Source organism: Macaca nemestrina, chromosome 2 (assembly GCF_043159975.1).
Source record: "Macaca nemestrina isolate mMacNem1 chromosome 2, mMacNem.hap1, whole genome shotgun sequence".
Classification (NCBI taxonomy): domain Eukaryota; kingdom Metazoa; phylum Chordata; class Mammalia; order Primates; family Cercopithecidae; genus Macaca; species Macaca nemestrina.
In genome coordinates, this window is record NC_092126.1 from 161,519,702 (window position 1) to 161,543,076 (window position 23,375).

At 39.5% G+C, this 23,375-nt stretch overlaps 1 long non-coding RNA gene across 2 annotated transcripts; it reads left to right on the top strand.

Annotated features, from left to right (window-relative positions):
- The first annotated feature begins 1,509 nt into the window (after positions 1 to 1,509).
- Positions 1,510 to 22,131, top strand: LOC105470291 (uncharacterized). 2 transcript variants are annotated; one of them, XR_011620320.1, is made up of 6 exons: positions 1,510 to 1,704; positions 3,766 to 3,960; positions 4,731 to 5,004; positions 8,550 to 8,631; positions 16,212 to 16,346; positions 17,667 to 22,131. It is a non-coding gene; the product is annotated as an uncharacterized lncRNA (long non-coding RNA). The 2 variants fall into 2 exon arrangements; XR_980424.2 differs by lacking the exon at positions 1,510 to 1,704 and adding an exon at positions 3,545 to 3,661.
- The last annotated feature ends 1,244 nt before the right edge of the window (positions 22,132 to 23,375 follow it).

Here is a 23,375-nt window from a genome sequence, read left to right on the forward strand (position 1 = left end):
GATTAAAAGAATATTAATCAGTTACAGTGCTCAGCCCAAATCACAGAAACATCCCTCTTCTGCTACTGGAGTTACACAGCCACCCCCAAACCAGAGGACAGAAGGGGCATGGCCTCGTGGATTGATGCAAACCACTTTAAGACTCCAGGCTGGGCACGGTGGCTCATGGCTGTAATCCCAGCACTTTGGGAGGCGGAGGTGGGCAGATCACGAGGTCAAGAGATCGAGACCATCTTGGCCAACATGGTGAAACCCATCTCTACTAAAAATACAAAAAAATTAGCTGGACGTGGTGGCAGATATCTGTAGTCCCAGCTACTCAGGAGGCTGAGACAGGAGAATCACTTGAACCCAGGAGGCGGAGGTTGCAGTGAGCCGAGATTGCACCACTGCACTCCAGCCTGGCGACAGAGTGAGACTCCATCTCAAAAAATAAAAAATAAAAATAAAAAAGACTCCAAGTGGAGGTAAAGATAACTGAGTCAGACATAAGAAAAGTAAAGTAATTATAAGAGAAGTCAGGCCCAGATTTGGCAGTGACAGGGGAGCTCTTCTTACTCACATTCATAATTTTTCACTAGTGATGGCCTAAGACCAGTGCTGTTCCTACTTCTGATACCATTCCTCTACCTTATCTGACCTGCAAGCCTATGTGAGAAGGTGAGGCTGTCAGATTTCTCCTGAAACAAATGAGACACAGCAGAGCCTGGAGAGAGAGGGTGGGGCCAGCAGTTACAAAGTCTAGGACAGGTAGTTAGACCAGATTTACCCAACAGGTTCTTCATGACTCAACCAGCGAGCCAGGACATTCATCATCTATATGACATATCAAGGTTACTTCCTGGTTCTGTAGTCATTGGTGGGGAGACAGTACATTTGTAGTACAGTCTTCTCTTTGGATCAGTTATTAGTATACGTATGATTTGAAAAATGTTTTTATTAAGCACATTAATAGCTGAGAATTAAAAAAAATAAGAGAGTACATTTTCCATGGGACAGACAGGAAATTTAACTAGTATAAACAATGTCCTTGGTGAGCAAGAAAAGCCCAACCAGAGACTGAGATAATCTCAGGGAAGGTTTCTTTTCTTTATTATTCTCGTCATTGGAGATCCCTGCTCTTGTATTTTTAAAACCATTTTTTGAAGTACAGCATATACATAGTGTACAAATCATACTTCAATAAATGCTTTAGTTTTAAAAATAGTATTTCTCTGATTATAAAAATAGCACATGTGCATTGTAGAAATGTAACTGCCCAATGGGTTCGCCTTGTCCGCTGTCCAGACAGAGCCCTATCAAGACGGGGAATTGTAATGGAGAAAGAGTAATTCACGTAGAGTCGGCTGTGTGGGAGACCAGAGTTTCATTGTTACTCAAACCAGTCTCCCTGAGCATTTGGGGATCAGAGGTTGGTTTTTTTTTAGACGGAGTTTCGCTCTTATTGCCCAGGCTGGGGTGCAATGGCACGCTCTCGGCTCACTGCAACTTCTGCCTCCCAGGTTCAAGCGATTCTCCTGCTTCAGCCTCCAGCATGTGCCACCACGCCCGGCTAATTTTTCTATTTTCAGTAGAGATGGGGTTTCTCCACGTTGATCAGGTTGGTCTCGAACTCCCGACCTCAGGTGATCCGCCCGCTTCGGCCTCCCAAAGTACTGGTATTACAGGCATGAACCACCGCACCCTGCAATAAAGTTTCCCCAGGTGAGTCCTACACACATTAAACTTGGATAAGTATTGTCTTTTATTTATTTATTTATTTATTTATTTATTTATTTATTTATTTATTTAGAGACAGAGTCTTGCTCGGTTGCCAGGCTGGAGTGCAGTGGCATGATATCCGCTCACTGCAACCTCTGCCTCCCGGATTCAAACAATTCTCCTGCCTCAGCCTCCTGAGTAGCTGGGACTACTGGCCCATGCCACCATGCTTGGCTAATTTTTGTATTTTTAGTAGAGACGGGGTTTCAACATGTTGGCCAGGATGGTCTTGATCTCTTGACCTTGTGATCTGCCTGTCTCGGCCTTCCAAAGTGCTGAGATTACATGTGTGAGCCACCACGCCTGGCCAAGATCAGAGTTTTTAAAGATAATTTGGTGGGTAGAGGCTTGGGAAGTGGGGAGTGCTGATTGGTCAGGATGGAGACGGAATCATAGGGAGTTGAAGTGAATTTTTCTTGCCGTTTTCTGTTCCTGGGTGGGATGGCAGCACTGGTTGAGCCAGATTGCCGGTCTGGTTAGTCTCACCTGATCCATCGAGTGCAGGGTCTCCAAAATATCTCAAGCACTCATCTTAGGTTTTACAATAATGATATTATCCCTAGGAACAATTTGGGGAGGTTCAGACTCAGAGCCAGCAACTACATGACCCTTAAACTGTAATTTCTAATCTTGTAGTTACTTTGTTAGTCCTACACAGACAGACTGGCCCCCAGACAGGAGAAGGTCTTTTCAGAAAGAGCTATTATCAATTTTGTTTCAGAGTCAAACCATGAACTGAATTCTTTCCGAAAGTTAACTTGGCCTATGCTTAAGAATGAACAAGGGCAACTTAAAGGTTAGAAGTGAGGTAGAGTCGGTTAGGTCTGATTTCTTTCACTGTCATAATTTTCTCAGTTATAATTTTGTAAAGGCAGTTTCAGAAATATTTGAACATATGAAAAGAAAATCATTATTACCAATAATCCCACTTATAATTTCACCACTGAGAGATACCTTTTAAAATTCTGGTGAGGAATTTTGCAACCTTTTTCTAAAGGCTATATTTAAGTATAGACATTATAAAATTGTGATTTTACCGTTCCTACTACCTTTATTATTTTCATTGTGAATATTATCACATATTCTTCCTCAATGTGACATTTAACAGCTGCATAAAATTTTGTCAAGTGATCTTACTCTACTATGGAAATATAGGGCCAGAGTAGAGAGAAGCACTTAGTTGAGGAAAATGGGGTTAGAAGTAGAAAGTGTATTTGCCAATTAATTTCAGTAGATGGGGTGATGATTATAGATATTAAATTGTGCAAGCAAGTCATCTAAGAACCTGTATAAGTACTGAAAAGTAAACATGTGGCTGGATAATATTTCAGGTATTTACCTGCATTTTTATTCTTCTTGAACTTCTCCCTGGCCTTTCCCCCATTAAAGCTAGTGGTCAGTCTGTCCTCATTGTCACAAGAGGGAGATGTTGCATGTTAGAAAGCAGAAGTCTGCAAGACTTTCTGCTTTCTGTTTGTAAGACATGAAATTCTAGAATGGAGAGAGTGTAGACAAGATGTCTGCTTGAAATGGAAGTAAAACTTGAGAATATTGTCCCAGTTAAGTGGAAGGAAATAAATGCACAGAGAACTCTGAGGCCTGGAGCAAAGGAGGGTGGTAGTAAAACTCCAATTTGAAGTAGCTTCCAGCTGTGTCCAGGCAGATGATTCCTCAGCTGTCCTAAAGGTGTTAAAAGTCCCCACTGACTTCATAATAGGAGAGATGCTGTGACCAAATGCTGCATGGTTCCTGGCTTACTGAGGGCACTCAATGTGCATCCCCCCAGGGCTTCTCCTCTTTAGCAACGAAGCTCCCTAACCTTGAAAGACTTATTCATGGAGATGGGGCATTTTATAACCTGTCTCCTTCTAGAAGTAGCTTTAAGGCTGCCTGTCACCAGGTATGGGTCTAAAAGCAGCTAGCTTCTTTCTCTTCTCTACCATTTACAGGAATTTTTGCACAGACTGACCATAAGTGTAAATTTCCAACATTTTATTCTTGTAGCTATTAGAACCAGTTACGTGACCATCCAACTGATCAGATCTTGGTGGAAAGATGGGCGTTCTCACGGGTGAACAGGGGAGAAGAACGAATGCATGGATTCCTGTTTCGGCTCATACTTCAGATTCTGACCGTGTGGAAGAAAGGACGAACAGAAGGTCAAGTAGAGCTCTTACCTGGAACTCGCTGTTCCATGAAGTAAGTCTAAGTTAGCCATTCTCATTTACAGCAGACTTAGTGGAAAACTATTTTTTTTTTCAGTAGAAAAGAGAAGTGAGGTTTTTTAGGGGCTTTCCAGTTGGGAATTTTCAAGTCTAAACAACCATAAGGCAGTGATTCTTAGACACATGAGGATAATTCTGGGATTCTGTGGTGAAGACAGGCAGGAAGAAGGACATGTAAAATTTGGAAAACCACATACATATTTGAAAGAACAAAGATAACTACTTTTCAAATAATATGAGCTGTATAAAAGATGTGACATCTTTTAAATTCTTGTTTAATGGGGATATAAGTAAATCAAGTTTGAGAAACTGCTTTAGGCTGTAGAAAAACGTGCAAGATAGTGTAAAATACATATAAACCTAGTGTTAGCTAAATAAGGAATCAATACCAGTTTAATCAACAAAGACACAAAGCTGGAGTTTAGAGAACATCTAGCCCAATGGTTCGCAAACTACAGCTCCGTGAGTCAAATCTAGTCTAGCTGCTTGTTTTGTTTTGTTTTAAATAGCCGTCAAACAATAGTTTTTATATTTTTAAGCAGTTGAAAAGAAATCGAAAGAGTTGTATTTCATAATGTGTGAAAACTATGTATAATTCAAATTTCAGTGTCCACCAATGAAGTTTTGTTGGAACACAGCCATGTATTGTTAATTGCTGCTTTCATGCTACAATGACAGTTGAGAAGTTGCAACAAACAGCATATGGCCTGCAAAGTTTTTTTCATTTAAAAATGTTCTTTTCAGAGACAGTCTCATTCTGTTGCCCAGGCTGGAGTGGAGTGGCACAATCATACCTTGCTGCAGGCTCCAACTCCTGGACTCAAGCAGGCCTGCCACCTCAGCTTGCTGAGTAGCTGGGATTACAGTGCCAGCCACTGCACCCTGCTGGCCTGCAAGGTTTTACCTGGTGCTTTATGGAAAACATTTGCTGACCTCTGAGCTAGCTCACAGTTCAGGCAAGGAAATTGAAGTCCTGAAAGTTTAACTGATTTGTTCCAGCTCAGATGACTACACAGTGGTAGGTTCTTAATATTATTAATGAAATCTCTTTACTGTCTATGTGTTTTTTGGTTATTGCTCCTATGTCAGCAGTTTTACTTTCCTTTTGAACCTTTTCTAGCTCCAAAGATATTTCCTAAGAGAATTTTCTAGAGTGTAACCACAAATATTTTTGGCAAACACAAGGTATGTTTTGCTTTGCTTCTAATGCACCTTTAAAGGATATTAAGCATTTAGCTGATCTTTCCAACTAAGGCACCTTGTAAACTGCCTGAGATGTCTTTATAAATTAGCTTCCAAGTCTGTTAGCATGCTGTTTATTACCATTTAAGAACTTTACATGCAATTAGGATGTATTGCCACCAAGTGGCCAATGGCACCTCTGTTATGCTTTCTCCACTGGGCTATCACAGAATTATCATAGTCTCACAGGATCTAGTGGTTGGAAGGAACCTTAACTCCAGCCGCTTAACAAGGAATCGTTGCTTAAAGAGATCATTATGCTGTCTGATCAAGTGTTAGAAACAGAAAGAGCTGTTTTTTCAAAGTTAAGCATACATTCTTACTTAGTTACTTTTAAAGCCAGATAGAAGCTCGCAAATACGATTTGGTGTTATCCTAAGACTTCAATTGTTATTAATCATTGATAAAACTAACCCTCTTGTCAGGCTATGTAGCAGCTTCCTAACTCAGTCTGTTATTTCCAGTTAAGTATCCCTCAGATGTGTCTTAAAACAATCTGACATAAAAGCCCTTGCAGCTTGATTATTTCTCTTTTTATTAAAAGAGAGATGGTGCTAACTTTGCTTATAACCTATCAGGACAGGAGCCTGCTCACCTCCACAGCCTTTTTCTTAACTTCATGTAATGGTGTGTTCATGTCTTTTGCCCATTTTTATATTGGGTTTTGGGGTATCGCCCATCATCTATGATAGATGTTGCAAATATTTTTCTCTTAGTGATTTGTCATTTAACTTTGCCTTGGTGCTCTTTTTTGTGATGTGACAATTTTTTATTTTTATGTAGTCAAATTTATCAATAAGTATTTTCTTTTACTGAATCTGGATTTGGAGTCACAGAAAGTTAATAATTCACTGTTGATTTCTTCTAGTATTTATATGGTTTAGCTTCTTCTTTTCTTTTTTTTTTTGAGACAGAGTCTTGCTCTGTTGCCCAGGCCAGAGTGCAGCGGCGTGGTCTCCGCTCACTGCAACCTCCACCTCCCGGGTTCAAGTGATTCTCCAGCCTCAGCCTCCTGAGTAGCTGGGACTACAGGCACGCGCCACCACGCCTGACTAATTTTTGTATTTGTGGTAGAGATGGGGTTTCAACATATTGGCCAGGCTGGTTTTGAACTCCTGACCTCGTGATCTGCCCGCCCCGGCCTCCCAAAGTGCTGGGATTACAGGCGTGAGCCACCGTGCCTGGCCAGCGTCATCTTTTATATTTAGATCTCTGATCTATTGTGAGGTTCTCCTTCTCCTTCTTCCTTCTTCCTTCTTCCTTCTTCCTTCTTCCTTCTTCCTTCTTCCTTCTTCCTTCTTCCTTCTTCCTTCTTCCTTCCTCCTTCCTCCTTCCTCCTTCCTCCTTCCTCCTTCCTTCTTCCTTCTTCCTTCTTCCTTCTTCCTTCTTCCTTCTTCCTTCTTCCTTCTTCCTTCTTCCTTCTTCCTTCTTCCTTCTTCCTTCTTCTTCTTCTTCTTCTTCTTCTTCTTCTTCTTCTTCTTCTTCTTCTTCTTCTTTTTGAGATGGGGTCTCTCTCTGTTGTCCAGGCTGGAGTGCAGTGGAGCAATGTCAGCTCACTGCAACCTCCGTCTCCCAGGCTCAAGCAATCCTCCCACTTCAGCCTCCCGAATAACTGGGAGTACAAGGTGTGTGCTATCACACCTGAGTAATTTTTGTATTTTTGTAGAGAGCGGGGGTCTCATTATGTTGCCCAGGCTGGTCTGGAACTCCCGAGCTAAAAAGATCAGTCCACCTTGGCCTCCCAAAGTGCTGGGATTACAGGCGTGAGTGACCAAGCCCAGTAGAATTTATTCTTATGTATAGTTTGAGGTGTGGATTCAATTTTATCTTTCTCAAAATGGCTGTCACGTTGTCTTCCCACCATGCATTAAATAGTCATATTTGCCCCAGTGATTTTTTTAGATGCCATATGATTTTTTTCTACCATATTTTAAATTTCTATTTATACTTAGGTTTAATTCTGGACTTTGAATTCATTTACACAGATCTGTCTATGTGTGTGCCAATATCAAACTTTCATTATGGAGCTTTTCATTTTATTTTTAATTTAATTTAATTAATTAATTTATTTTTGAGACAGTCTTGCTCTGTTGCCCAGACTGAAGTGCAATGGCACTCACTGCAACCTCCACCTCCTAGGTTCAAGCAATTCTCCTGCTTCAGCCTCCCGAGTAGCTGGGACTACAGGTGCCCCCCACTATGCCCAGCTAATTTTTTGTATTTTTAGTGGAGACAGGGTTTCACCATGTTGGCTAGGCTGGTCTCGAACTCCTGACCTCAGGTGATCCACCCGCCTCGGCCTCCCAAAGTGCTGGGATTACAGGTGTGAGCCCTCGCACCTGGCTGTAGATTTTAAAATGTGTTTTAATGTCTGGTAGTGCTACCTTTCCTTTATAGTTCTTCTTCTTCTTTTTTTTTTCCTACCCATCCGAACACTGTCCTTCTAGTTCTTTTTCAGTTTTTCTTTTTTTAAAGCTGTTCTTGCACTTATTTTTTCACATGAACTTTAGTATCAACTTATCTAGTTTCAAAAAATCTTCTGGGTATATTTAGTTGTGAATTGACTTGGGAAGAACAGACATCTTTTGGATGTGATCCTCTTCAAGAACATCTTTCCATTCATTCAAGTCTAGTTTTTGGTATTTTAGGAGTGTTTCAAAATTTTCTTCATACCGATTTTGCACATTTCTTGTTAAATTTATCCCTTAGAGTTCATTTTTTTGGTTGTTATTGTCAATAGGACTTTCTCCTCTATTTTATTTTCTGACTGGTTACTGTTAGTGTATCTAAAGGCTGTTGATTTCTGTTATGTTAGTTTTATATCCTGCTAACTTTAGAATTTTTTAATTGCTTGGTTAGTTTTACTTTGTTTCTGTAAGATTTTACAGATACATTATTATGTCATCTGTAAATTTCTAGCTTTAGGACTGAGGTGTATATATTTTATTACATTAATACAAAAATACATTAATTCCTACATTCCTGAGTGCTTTTTTGACAGCAGAAATAGGCTTTGAGTTGTGTCAAAATTTTTTCAGCATTTATGGTGATCATCATACGGGTTTTCTACTTAGATCTATTAATATGGTGAATTACAGTAATTGATTTTCTAATAATGGACCATTTTTGTGTTCCTGGACTACATCCCATTGGACATGGTGTATTATTTTCTGAATGTGGCATTGGATCCTGTTTATTAATATTTTAGTTTAGGATTTTTACCTAAGGTACATACGTGATATTGTTCTGTCATTTTCTTTGTGTCACGTTTGTCAGATTTAGGAATCAGTGTTATGAATTTGGATGTTTTCTCTTCTCTAGAACAATTTATATTGGATTGAGATGATCTGGTCTTGGAAGATATGATAGAATTTTCCTTTGCAACTGATTGTGGTGCTTTTTTGTGAGTAGCTCATTGATCATTTCTTACATGGATATTGCTCTGTTTAAGATCTTTAAGTAAATTTTGATAAACTGTATTTTAGTAGGAATTTGTCCATTTAATCTAACTTTTCAAATATATTTGCATAAACATGTATGAAGTAGTCAGTTAAGATTTTAAAAAATATCTTCTCTGTTTCAACGGTTATTTTCCTTTTGTCATTTACTATTTTGTTTGATTTGTTGCTTTGTTGATTTTTCGGAGACCAAGGATTTTGATTAATTAGTTCTTTTTTGTTCTTTTTAAAAATGTTCTACCTCATTAATTTTGGCTTTTAGATTTATTAGTTCCTTTCTTATCTTTTCTTTTGGTTACTTTCATTCCCCCTAACTTTCTGAGTTGTGACTTCAATTCACCTATTTTCATTCTTTAACTTTTAGTTGCTATAAGTGTTTAAGACTATGAATTCTCCTCAGATCACTTTTAAATGGATCCCGTGTATTCAAATATTTAGGTTTATAGTCTCAACATTTTCTGCAAATTCTCTCAAAATTTTTTGCAAATTCAATAATCTCAGGGAAAATGATATATATTTTTCCTTTCATCCAAAAGTTGTTTAATAAAACGTTTCTTACTTTCAAGGTGGAATGGCCTTTTGGTTTTTTGATTTGGCCATTAATGACTAATTTTTATTGTTTTATGATTATCTTAAATCTCTTATAATACCTACACCCTCCTACTTTTGTTTCCCATATTGATTTTTTGCAGAAACCAAGTTGCTTATTTTATATGATATTCCATATCCTGAATTTGGCAGGAATGAATGATGTCATTTAACTTTTTAAATAAAATAATCCATGTTTCTGTAAATTGCTATTTATACTTCCAGGCTTGATTAAATTTAGGTTTATTGTTTTAGGCAATAATACTTCATGGGCATGCTATATACTTCCCACTGCAATATGTATTAAAACATGTAATGTTGCACTTGAGTGATGTAGATATTATTCAGGGCTTTAGGTGGGTCGGCCTGATCCTCCCTTATAAAGTTCACCTTCACCCTTTATGAAATGGTTTTGGCATCAGTGTTGTAACCTTAACCCATTGCTTTATTAGGTGTAGTGGAATGGTGATTTTTCTAGTCCTGTCATTACTTTGGCTATTTGTGTTTGTTGTTATATTTATTTTTTGACAGTTTTATTGTGGTATAATCGATGTACAATACACATATTTAAAACATACAATTTAATTAGTTTTGACATACTTATATAGCCAGATAGGTTATTATGTAGTCTGTTACTAAATTCTGTATGTTAATAACTGAATTCTTATATAAAGAAGAATTTTCCATCATCAATGATTTGATTACCCTGAAATACAGTTCAAATAGCGAAAGGAAGGCTAAATGCTTACTTTTTTCTCTTAATTTATCAATGAACAAATAATAAGTTATTGTCCTGAAACTTCCAATGGTGAGAATTAAGGTTTTTTTAAATTTCTTTTTTTCGGAGGGTGGGGTTTAGGAGAGTTCATTAGTATTAATGAACTAATGCATTTTTATATATTTAAAATGTTTCAGGCAACCTACAGAATGGGAGAAAATTTTTGCAAACTATACATCTGACAAAGGTCTTATATCTAGCATCTATAAGGAACTTAAACAAATCTATGAGGAAAAACAAATAATCTCATTAAAAAGTGGGCAAAGGACATGAACAGGCACTTTTCAAGAGACGTACCTGTGGTCAACAAGCATATGAAAAAAAAGCTCAACATCACTGATCATTAGAGAAATGCAAATCAAAACCACAATGAGATACCATCTCACACCAGTAAGAATGGCTATTACTAAAAAGTCAAAAAAAAAAACAGGTACAGTCATGGTTGTGGAGAAAAAGGAGTGCTTATACACTGTTGATGGGAGTGTAAATTAGTTCAGCTGTTGTGGAAAACAGTGTGGTAATTCCTCAAAGACCTAAAAACAGAACTACCATTTGACCCAGAAATTCCATTTCTGGGTATATCCTGAAAGGAATAGAAATCATGTTGTCATAAAGACACTTGCATGTGTATGTTTGTTGCAGCACTCTTCACAACAGCAGACACATGGAGTCAACCTAAATGCTCATCAATGGTAGACTGGATAAAGAAAATATGGTACATATACCCTATGGAATACTGTGCAGCCATAAAAAGAACAAGATCATGTCCTTTGTGGGAACATGGATGGAGCCGGAGGCCATTATCTTTAGCAAAGTCATGCAGGAACAGAAAACCAAATACCACATGTTCTTACTTATAAGTGGGAGCTAAATAATGAGAACACATGGATACATAGAGGGGAATAATAGAAACTGAGGCCTATTGAAGGGTGGAGGGTGGAAGGAGGAAGAGGATCAGGAAAAATAACTAATGGGTACTAGGCTTAGTACCTGGGTGATGAAATAAATGGAACAACAAACCCCTGTGACATGCGTTTACCTACATAACAAACCTGCACATGTACTCCTGAACTTAAAAGTTAGAAAAGTTTTCAATCAATTACAATCCTGGTCTTTTACTGATGCTCATATTGTTCCATCTTAGGCTTATAGAAGCCCCTCAAGTTGGCTCTTATGTCTTTTTGATATAATTACAGTGGACTTTGATAGCTTCTTTGTTTGTTGGCACAATAACATATCATAGATTCAGCTTGTATATTTCCTACCACAGCCATGCAATCAATCATTTCTTGAGGAAGTCCTGGTTCCTTTTAATAGGGAATGGCATACAGAACTATGGGCTATTTTTATATTCTCAAAAAAAACTTTCTAAAATTTTGTTGGTTCAGTTACTAATGATGTACATTAATGACATACATTATTGGGATAATGCTTTTAAAATAAATTGTCTAAGTTAATAGTGTTTAGTTTTGTCTTTTTTATATCAGAGCCAAATAATTGATTTCAAGTAACATTATTCTATTTTGCCTATTATCTTTACTCATATGATCTATATTTACTTACCACAAAAACTGTTAAGAAAGGGAACTGGGACCAACTAACAAGGAGGCCTGAGGACTCGGGCTCACTCTTTAGATGGCCAGAAACTTGAGCAAACAACCAGGTCTTTCTTTGTTTCTGACTCTTTGTGTATATAGGCAGGGGTAAAGCCAATGACCTGTCTTTGTGAACAGTTGGCTGCTGTGTATGTTACTTGGTCATTTGATGTTAGCAACCTGTCAGTCTTAGCCAGAGAAGCAAAGGCAGCCAAGAGAGGACTATAAAAGGGGCCAGACAAATTAGAGACACATCCATCTTTCAGACCCAGAAAAAGGAAGTGAGTATGAGTGAAAAAACAGACCCTGGCCATTTCTCACTTAAGTCTCTTAAGACAAAGTTTTCTTGATGGGGTGATGGGGAGGATAAAATGTGAGCCTTAAATTGGATTAGAAACTCAAGTTTTGGTTGGGCATCGTGGCTCACACCTTGTAATCCCAGCACATTGGGAGGCCAAGGCAGACGGGGGGCGGGGAGGATTGCTTGAGTCCAGGAGTTTGAGACCAACCTAGGAAACATGGCAAAAACTCATCTCTACTAAAAAAAAAAAAAAAAAAAGAAAAAGAAAAAGAAAAATTAGCGGGTAGTGGGGTGTCGTGGCACACCCCTGTAATCCCAGCTATTTGGGAGGTTGAATTACTTGAACTCAGGAGGCAGAGGTTGCTGTGAGCCAAGATCATGCAACTGCACTGCAGCCTGGGTGACAGAGCGAGACTCAGTCTCAAAAGCTCAAGTTTTAAACTAGACAAGACTTTTTAATAAGTGAAAATTACTAGAAAGATGTAGAGTCTACCCAAAATTCTGGTAAGGGATGGGAAGAAAGATTTGGCAAAGCCTGGTCAAAGGCAGTAACTGGAGGAAAGTAAAACTATATGAGTTTGTAGCCCACAGTGTTCAATAAACTGGATATATTTGGTAACCATAATGAAAGAAGTCAAATTTTGTGCATCAATATAAGAAATAGAGGTTCTGGAATGAAGACTTAGGTGGGATTTTTATTTATTTATTTTTGAGATGGAATCTCACTCTGTCGCCCAGGCTAGAGTGCAGTGGTGCAATCTCGGCTCACTGCAACCTCCGCCTCCCAGGTTCAAGCAATTCTCCTGCCTCAGCTTCCTGAGTAGCTGGGATTACAAGCACCTGCCACCACGTGCGGCTAATTTTTTTGATTTTTTTTTTTTTTTTTTTTTTTTAAGTAGAAACGGGGTTTCACCATGTTGGCCAGGTGGGTCTCGAGCTCCTGGTGATCTGCCCAAGTCGGCCTCCCAAAGTGTTGAGATTACAGGCATGAGCCACTGCACCTGGCCTAGGTGGGATTTATTTTTTTTATTTATTTTTTGAGAGGGAGTCTCGCTCTGTAGTCCAGGCTGGAGTGCAGTGGCTGGATCTCAGCTCACTGCAAACTCCGCCTACCGGGTTTAAGCTATTCTCCTGCCTCAGCGTCTTGAGTAGCTGGAACTACAGGCAAGCTCCGCCTCCCGGATTTACGCCATTCTTCTGCCTCAGGCGCCTGAGTAGCTGGGACTACAGGCGCCTGCCACCTCGCCCGGCCAGTTTTTTGTATTTTTTAGTAGCGACGGCGTAGCCAGGATGGTCTTGATCTCCTGACGTCGTGATCCGCTCGTCTCGGCCTCCCAAGCTGGGATTATAGGCTTGAGCCACCGCGCCTGGCGCGCCCGGCCGGTGGGAGTTCTTTTTTTTTTTTTTCTTAATTTATTTATTATTATTATACTTTAAGTTAAACTAGATGTTGACAATCTCTCCTACCCTCTCACCTCAGGCTTTTACTGCAATTCAGTTATATTCCACCAGGTGGTAGCAGATATCTTGGCTCTGTCATCCACAATATGATCAAATTATAATTTTCTGTATGAATTCCATTGTAGATTTAAACTATATATTTTCAAATAAAAATTAAAAACATTAACTATTTTAATAAAAACTTTTAATAAGTATTATTTTAATACTTAATATCTAATGTATTTATATTACTTATTTTAATACTTAATATCTAATATATTAATATTAAGTATTATTTTAATATAAATAGAAATCAGTATTGACTAGTCATATTTTCCAAAGTCAAAAAGGCAAAGTATATAAAAGTAGTTTTCATTCTATCTCTAGCTAATCCTGTTCTTTTCTCTGGGTTTACTAGAATGATACTGTTTAATTTTTTCTCTGATGTTCTCTTGTATGTCAGTAGGAAATGACTGGCACAGCTCTGGGACCTTAGCCAGACTTAGAAGCACAAATTTCTTGCAGTCTCCTTCTGCTACTGGTTGTAGGATGTTGGTGTTTAGGGAATAATTTTTGTGCCTGCCTTCTTTTACTTGGCAATAATTTCCTATTTATAATATTCAGAGTTTCACTTTTATCCCTTCTGTTGGCAAAATCAAGAAATGAAAATCTCTGACCTGCTCAGTCTAAAAATCCCCATTCCACTAAGTGAGTCTTTCTTCAATGAGAGGGCAGTAATTTCCCACTGATTCATAGAAGAACATCACTTTTTTTCCCATGAGCTTTTTGACTGGAAACTTATCTATTTTACATAAGGTGGTAGTTATCTTGCCACAAATCTGAGTTGCTACAAATAGTTTTAGAAAGTTCTGTACAAAGGGAGCATCTTGAAGCCAAAATGTAAAGTTTCTGAGCAAAAGTTTAACAAACATTCGTAAACAGGTTTTAAAAACAAATCCCCCAACTTTTTATTACAAAATTTCTAAACATTCAGAAACAGTGTAGCAAACACCTCTGTATCACCACTCAGATTAAATAACTATGAGCATCTTGCCATATATTTTAACATGTATCTGTGTCTATTTTTTTGTATAAAACATTTAAAATTGAGTTGCAGATATTGTGACCAGTTACCTCAAAACTGTTTGGCATTCATCCCCTAAATATAAGGACATTTTGTTACATAACCACATTATCACCCCTAGGAAAACTAACAATACTTCCTCAACTTTATCTAAAAATCTGTTCAAATTCACATTTCCCAAATTTGTCTTTAATTCAAATGTTATAATTACATTTGGTTGCTACATCTCTTTAGACTTGTATATTAGAAATGCCATATATATGTATATGTGTGTGTGTATATATATATGTATAGACATAGATATAGATATTGACCTTTTGATGAGACCAGAACAGTTGCCCTATAGAATTTCAGTATTTTGGATTTGTCTGATTTTTCTCTGTAGTGTCATTTAATCCTAAAATCATATTGTCAAATTAATTTTATGACAACCAATTCCTATTACCATGTGAAAGTTTTCAGAAGTTGCAGTGGTTTGAACCCACAAAATCTTTGTGGTCTGAGAAAGAACTGATTCTTTCATGGTTCAGCAAGACTCGCAATCATAGAATGTCAGAGCGGAACCACCCCTGCCTCCCCCAGTGGACACATTAGAAAACTGAGGCCCAGAAAGGGCAAGTGTGATGGTGTTTGTTCTGTTGCTGTTGTAACAGATTACTGCCAATTAGTGGCTTAAAACAACACAACTTTGTTACCTTATAGTTCTGGAGGTTGGAAGTCCAGAACAGATCTCACTGGGTTAAAGGTACTGGCTTTCTTTCTGGAAAGTCTAAGGGAAAATCTGCTCCTTGCTTTTTCTAGCTTTCAGAGGCCACCTGTGTTCCTTGGCTTCTCGTCACTTCCACCATCTTCAAATCTCTCTCTGACTCTGACCGTGACTCTCCTGCCTCCCTCTTCCACTTATAAGGACCCTTGTGATCCAGCCCACCTGAATACTTTTCCTATCTCAAGGTCATCTGATTAGTGATCATAATTCCATGTGCAACCTAATTCCCCTTTGCCACAGAACATATTTACAGGTTCCAGGCATTAGGACATAGACATATTTGGGGGCCATTATTCTGCCTACCACAGTAAGCGACCTGAAAAAGATTTTACTGTGAGTTAATAGCAAGAATCCTTTAGTACACTGCCACCTGAGATGTTTGTTTGTTATGCACTGGAATTTGGTAAAAGGTGATCCTATATTGAATCCTGTTCAAGAGAGTTTAATAAAAGAGGCATTAACAGGATTTTGTTATAAAATGGCATTCCTTTTTTTTTGAGATGGAGTCTTGCTCGTCGCCCAGGCTGGAGTGCAGTGGCGCAATCTCGGCTCACTGCAAGCTCCGCTTTCCAGGTTCACGCCATTCTCCTGCCTCAGCCTCTCAAGTAGCTGGGACTACAGGTACCCACCACTACGCCTGGCTAACTTTTTTTTAATGTGGAGATGGGGCTTCACATTGTTAGCCAGGATGGTCTTGATCTTCTGACCTCGTGATCTGCCCACCTCAGCCTCCCAAAGTGCTGGGATTTAGAATGAGATTCTTATAATCAGGTGGATGCACAGTTTGGTTCTGGAGGATAGTGCTAATTTGTGTATCTGATATATCGGAAGTCAGATCGTTTTACTTGCTACTTTTATTGAGGAAACTGAGTGTTTTCTTTGACTATAATTAGAGAATCCAAATCACTTGAATCTTACTATTAACTTCAGCTTGATATCCTAAATTCTACTTGCCTTCTTTTATCACTTCAAGGTACAGTGAAAGAATCCAAAAACTTAGGAGAGGCATACACACCTTTTGTGGATTATCTGCTCAAATCAAATCCAGGAGGATCATGCATCAATGTCCAAACTCATGTGGTGTCAAGACTTAATGCTTTACTAAAAGGTGAGTCTCTGCTGTGGTCTTAGATCCTTTCAAAGCCCACAAGGCTCTGTGGGGTTGACTCTTGTTATGATAATTTCTATAACTGCCAATGTTGCAAAGAAATTTTTGTTTCTGGCTCAAATAAATATTTTCTCCAGATCAAAATTTTTGTTTCTGGCTTAAATAAGTATTTTCTCCAGATCACACTCATTGATGTCTCATTAAATGCAATAGAATGTGTCTCATTAATGTTGGTGGGGTTTTTCTGAAGTGGCAAATGAAAATCATTGAATATTGTTGATCAAGTAGGAAAGTCTAGTTTATTGGGAAAGGTGAACTATGAGGTTTTAGTTAACAGAAGTGAAATGTTTTAAGTTAGTGGTTTTAGATGACTTACTGGGGGGAGTCATATAAGATAGGAAGGAAGAAACTACAGAATCTTGAATATATAACAGAACAGGGAGTTGAGCCAAGAAAATAGCTAAAGTCAATACCAAATGTGTCGAGGGATTCAGTTGAGCTTTGAAATCTCTACTCTTGGGTGTCCTGATTATGTGGCCAACTCCTTAAGGATATTATAGTGAAAAAAGCCACAGCTCCCACCTTAGGAGAATGTCTGGAAGGAGTTTGGGAGGGGACTTGGGAGCAAGGAAGTGATCTTGAGGGCATGATTTTGAATTTGAAATAACAGTTGTTAAAAAAAAATATTACCCAAGCACTAGTTAAGATGGTCAGGCAGGTTTTACTGGGGATCAGGCAATAGGTGTAGGGACCACTGCAACAGGTCTTGCCAATCAGACTTAACTCTGATCCCAACCAGGACAAGTGGGGGTTTGTAGCCGAGGAGCAGGGTGGTGACAGTGGGTGGAAAATGACTAAGAGGAAACATCAGGGATAAGGGGTGTCCGGCTAAACTAACTTGATAGGATTCTTGCTGCAGGCAGGCCGGGGTGATACGATATTGAGGGTGGTCAGATCCCTAGAGTAGGGGATTTCCTAACCTGACTTAACAGGATTCTTGCTCACATTAGATTCAATAAGGACAGAGAGGGAAGCCCAGGGTTGGGCCTCGTTAAGAGGAACACTCAGAGGAGCTTGACTAAAGTTTTAGTCAAAGGAAAGAGTCTTTGTACCTGTTATTATTCACACCTGTGAACTCAAGAACATTTTTGGGCATTTCAGCTGTGTTGAATCTTCCATGGAAGTGGCTGTCGGGGGAAGTAAATGGAGTATTTCTGTGTATCTGCATTGTGTCATTTATTCTGTCTGGTGGCCCTTGCTTCCTGGAAAAGAACCCCAGGGCAATAGGATTTTAGAGTTTATTCTTCTACATGTTCTTAGGTCCCGGTCAAGAGGGATACCTGGAGGGACAAACAGAAACTAGACATATCAGAGGATGCTTCCGGGTGTGGAGAGTGTATCACCCCCATTAAGGAACCTGGAGGAGACAGGTCTCCAGCAATGGAAGAAGGCTCCGAAGAACACATGAGAGTACCCACAAGCAAAAAAGTCAGCTGTAACTTACTTTCCTTCCTCCCTGTGCCCCGGTTTCGGAGGGGTTAACCATGTGTGCACAGAGGAAAGGGCACAGCACGAATGGGGTGAAGGGGGAAATGGCTAACGACACCCTCTTCTCTGACTACAGGTTTGTTCATCTGCAGGAGGCCTGAGCTGAGGAAGGGGAGGAGGCCCAAATGAAACTGTGTTCGGAGTTTTGACTATCACATGAAATTGTACAAAAATGAAGTTACTTTAGGATTCTATCCCAAGAGCTTTGCTTGCTCAATAAGATTGTGACAGTTGTGATGGTCCAGGCTGGAGATGTCTGGGGCCTTCATTAGCATGGCGGGAGGTGGAGGAGGATGATGAGGCACAGAAAGAGGAGACACTGAGCAATGCTAATAACGTTTTGTCTGTTTTGTATTTGGTTGCAAAACAAAGTGATGTTAAAAAATTATTCTTTGAATGTTTTGTCTTCCACCTTATCACAGGTCACCTAATATTGATCACAGTGTGGGAAATGAATTAGCACTCTCCATAGCCTATCCAATCAATAATTCTGCTGGATTTACCTCAAGAGCCCAAAACTGACTTCCTCTAATCTCCTGTCTTCTAGAATCTTGGCTTTATTAGCCCTTAAATCACAGTTAAAATATATATCTCAGATCTCATATAAGGCTTTCTTCCATCCTCCCTTCTTTTCTTCCCTCCTTCCCTCTCTCCTTCTTTTTTACAGCAAAGTTATGTAACTTTACAAAAGAAAAGCAAATGAACAATAAACTCAATCTCCTCCATCCTATTCCCTCATTTTGCTTTCCAGTGAAATTGTATTCATGTTATCCCGTGTGGACATCCTATTCTGTGTCCCATTCTTCCCTAAGCATTATTTCTAGAACTTGATTGTGTTTTGACATAGTCCACATGTTTGCATAGCTAATGTCTATGGGTTCCCTGACATGGAATTATAGCATAATTTCCTTAGCCTGGGTGTTGGGGGCTGGATCCTCTCCTATTTTTCTCACAGGACCTCAGCACTTGCCAGTGCTCCCCTCAAAGCAGGCCTCCCCTCAATACGGCCCAGACAGGTTCTCTTTTAGCCTGAACATGTTGGTAACTAATTAATTTTGCTACCTGTTGGATTATTTACTTGGGACTGTACATAAAAGAGAAATTTCTGGCACAAAGGCTAAGAAGGATCTGTTAAGAAATTTTTAACATTTTGCCAGAAGACAATAAAAAATGTGAACCAGTCAAGAGTTGGTTCATCTAAGGACAAGATCATAAATGGATGAAATGTTAGAAGATCCAGGGGACTTGTTTTTCATCAAGCTCCAGGAAGGCCTTTCTGATATAGTCCTAAAAATTACTTTTTAACCTTGTTGTGAAAGTCTTAATTTGATTTTAAATTTTTTGCTTTTCAATGACAATTTTAGCTGCCTGGCAGACTTTCAGGTTCTCTTTTTTGTGAGTGTTTGACAAACTTTTCTTACAACTAATTGAACCAGTCGAATCAGTGAAATTCTTTTGTGTCATTTTTTTTTTTTTGACTAATAGTATTTTTTATCCTTCCACTGCTTTTTAACATTTTTTATTATGGAAAAAAATTAAAACTAAAAAAAAAAAAATAGAAAAATGAGCATTCCCTTACCTGTCACCCAGCTTCAATGACCATAATTTTCTGCTCTTCCTGTCTTATCTTTCTCCCTTATTCCTTTTTTCCTCCCCATTCCAGTATTTTAAGGTAAATCCCAGACATCATGTGATTTCATCCATAAATACTTCATGTGCATCATATTTTATTAAATGACCATGGCACAAAGGACAAAGCAAATGGGTTAAAATGTAAACGGTAAGTGAATCTGGGTAGTGGGGATTCAAGTGTTCTTTGTACTACTTTTACTTTGGCAAATTTTCTGTAAATTTGAAATTATGTCCAAATAAAAACTTAAACAAATGAACAAACCAAAAACATATCCATAATATTGTCCTATCTGAGAACCCAAGTGACAGATTTTTCTTGTTTTATGATACATTATGCTCATGGAAGGAAATTAAGGAAAAAAAGCCCAGAAAAATATTACAAAGAAAATACAAATCACTAATAATTCTAACACCCGACATAATCACTTTTAAATGATTATGCATTTTCTCCAGGCTATTAAATAGACACTTCTTGTACTGGACCCGGATTAACTGCAGTAGGGATGGCACCAGGTTCAAGAGGCTGAAGAAGAGACTTGGAGTCAGCAAAGGAGGCGTAGGGTTTACTGAAGGGGACTTAAATACAGGGCAGTCCAGTGGTGGTGGACTGGATGGGAGAACCTCAACCTCTTGTAAAAAGCATGCCGTTGACCGGGCGCGGTGGCTCAATCCTGTAATCCCAGCACTTTGGGAGGCCGAGACGGGTGGATCATGAGGTCAGGAGATCGAGACCATCCTGGCTGACACGGTGAAACCCCGTCTCTACTAAAAAATACAAAAAACTAGCCGGGCGAGGTGGCGGGCGCCTGTAGTCCCAGATACTCGGGAGGCTGAGGCAGGAGAATGGCGTGAACCCGGGATGTGGAGCTTGCAGTGAGCCGAGATCTGGCCACTGCACTCCAGCCTGGGCGGCAGAGCGAGACTCCGTCTCAAAAAAAAAAAAAAAAAAAAAAAAAAAAGCATGCCGTTCACATAGCATTTTCACTTAGCACTCTGCCCCCAGCAACCTCCATCCGGGAACCCTCATTTCTTATTAACTTATTGCTATCAGGTGAGGTTACCATACAACACACACACAAAGACACACATACAAACATATGCATGTTATTTAAAAAGACAAGTAGTACTAATCCCCTGCAGTGCATGTTCCTGCTCTCTCTCCATCTCCTCTGCCAGCAGGTTCTCCCTCATGGTAAAATGCCAGGTGTAGTTCAGTCTCCAGCACAGCATCTTGTGGATCTACCACAGCTGTGGAGATGAAAATAAATCATATTTTGCTTATATTTTTCTTAAGAGTGTGTGTTTTTCATGTTGTGTTTGATCTTAAAAATTTTTGTTTTGGGGTGGTAGACACTGTGGACGGGCTTGTTCAGTAGCCACTCTGACCTTCTTCTAGCAGGTCTTCTTCCACTATAGAGGCTGGGAAGCAAATGCTACATTTCCAGACTCCCTGACAGCCAGGGCTCTGCATGTGGCTGATGTGAGACCCGGAAAGTTCTTATGAGTGGGGCCAAGCACAGGCAGAGGGATTTGGTTCCTCCAGCTGCAGTGAAGGTTCCAGTGTCTAGTTCTGTGTGTCTTGGTGCTAAGTGGAAGGCAGGGGAGGTTATGAAGCTTTTTCCAGAACACCCTCATAGAGGGATTAGGCATTTCTCCTAGGTGAATTGATCCTGATTGTATAGCAACTAAATTTGGATCACTGAGCCTCCCAAAATGTTATAAGCTTCCTAATACCATATAACAAGTACCTTTCTGCTTGAACTAGTTAGAGTGAATTCTATTGCCTCCAACTAAGAAAGCTGACAGAAGAAATCATTATATTCCATGGCACTTCCCAAGATTTCAAAAGCAAACCCGCTAAACTTCAGTCACCCATGGTTTTAATAATTATTTATATTTTGCCTATATTCCTGAAGTCCCTTTCAAATCACTTGTTTTATTTGGCAAACAACCGTAGTTGGTAATTATGGCAGGTAATAGTCTATCTACTTTTCTTTTTTTGAGACAAGGTCTGACTCTGTTGCCCAGGCTGGAGTGCAGTGGCTCTATCTTGCTTCATTGCAGCCTCTGCCTCCTGGACTCAAGGAAGCCTTCCACCTCAGCCTCCCAAGTAGCTGGGATTACAGGTGCACGCCTCCATGCCCAGCTAATTTTTTGGTATTTTTTGTAGAGATGAGGTTTCACCATGTTGCCCAGGCTTGTCTCAAACTCTTGACCTCAAATGATCCACCCGCCTTGGCCTCCTAAAGTGCTGGGATTAGAGGTGTGAGCTACCATGCCTGGCCTATGTACTTTTCATAGTGGAAACTGAGACAAAGAAAGCTTAACTGCCTCATCTAAAGACGTGTAACTTATCTGTCGTACTGCCTAGAATCTCACTCCTTTCCACTATTCTATGTCTTCAGCCTGTTCACAAATTTAAAAGTCCCATGAAAGTCTTGGGAGCTAATTAGAGCTCTAGAAAAATTTGTAGGAGGGGTGACTAACCCAATATGGTGATTCCTATCTAATATGATATACTTATTTGTTTAAAATTTGGTTACATGTTTATTTTAAATTCTTTATTTTCCTTTTATAATTTTGTGCTTAATGTACAAAACTTGGGAAAAATTTAGAAAATCCTAAAGAAGCAGAAACAATCATCCATTAGTCCACTACCAAGCAATCTTCATTTATAATGAGTGTATGTTTATAATTCATACGTTTCTCATTTATAATGAGAGGTCAGATAGAAACAAAACATTTAAAGAAAATCAGGATATTTTGAACAATAACCACATCTTTGGGTTGATATCAAGGAAGACAATCACATTCTTCCAAAAACATTTCCTGACGCCTTTGTGAGGGATCAAATCCTGTAATGACTCCAGGGGTTATTCTTGGGCTTTGATCTCTTACCTATTTTCACTAAACTTGAAAATATTTGCCATCCATGTGCTGAAACTTCAGTCGCAGGGTTTGCTGCTTTTATTTGCTCTAACTTCCTGTGCTATCTAGTTACCCAGGTGCCCACATTTTAGAGGCAGGGAGCTGGTGCTGTATCTCTATTATTCCCCCACCTCACCTCTCTCTTCCAATAAAGCTCTTTTTCTTTTCTTTTCTTTTTTTCCTTTTTTTTTTTTTTTTTTTGACAGGGTCTTACTCTGTCACCCAGGCTGGAGTGCAGTGGTGCAATCACAGCTCTCTGCAGCCTTCACCTCCTGGGCTCAAGCAGATCCTCCCACCTCAGCCTCCTGAGTATCTGCCACTATAGGCGCATGCCACCATGTCCAGCTGTTTTTTTTTTTTTTTAATTGTTTGTAGAGATGGAGTTTTGCTGTGTTGCCCAGGCTGGTCTTCAACTCTTGGGGCTCAAGTGATCCTCCCACCTCAGGCTCCCAAAATGCTGGGATTGCAGGCATGAGCCTCTGCATCTGGCCTCAGCTGTTGATTTAAACGGGTACCCTTGCTTGTGTCCACTCCAAGTGTCCTCCACTCTTGTCCGGGGGTCAGGGGAGGGGACAGATGTGGTGGTTATTCCCAACAGAGGAGAAGGTTCCCCTAGCCCCACTTGGTGCTAGAGTCACAGTTGTCCCTCCAGTTCCCAGATGCACCTTCGTGCTGGTTCTGCCCAGCTTCCTGCCCTGTTGGCCTTCACCCAGCGGTTCTCCATTTCTCATACCACTTGCTGAGTTTTTCCTCTCAAGGCCAAGACTCTTCTTTGGATCCTTGGAATGCATCTTTATTCCTGTGACAGGTTCTACCCTGTGCTTGTTGTTTCCCTGACCCCTGCCTCACTCTTTGCATAATAGCAAAGTCACTCAAAGTTGTCATCCAAGTCTTGATATTTTTTCCATGATCTTGGCCAGG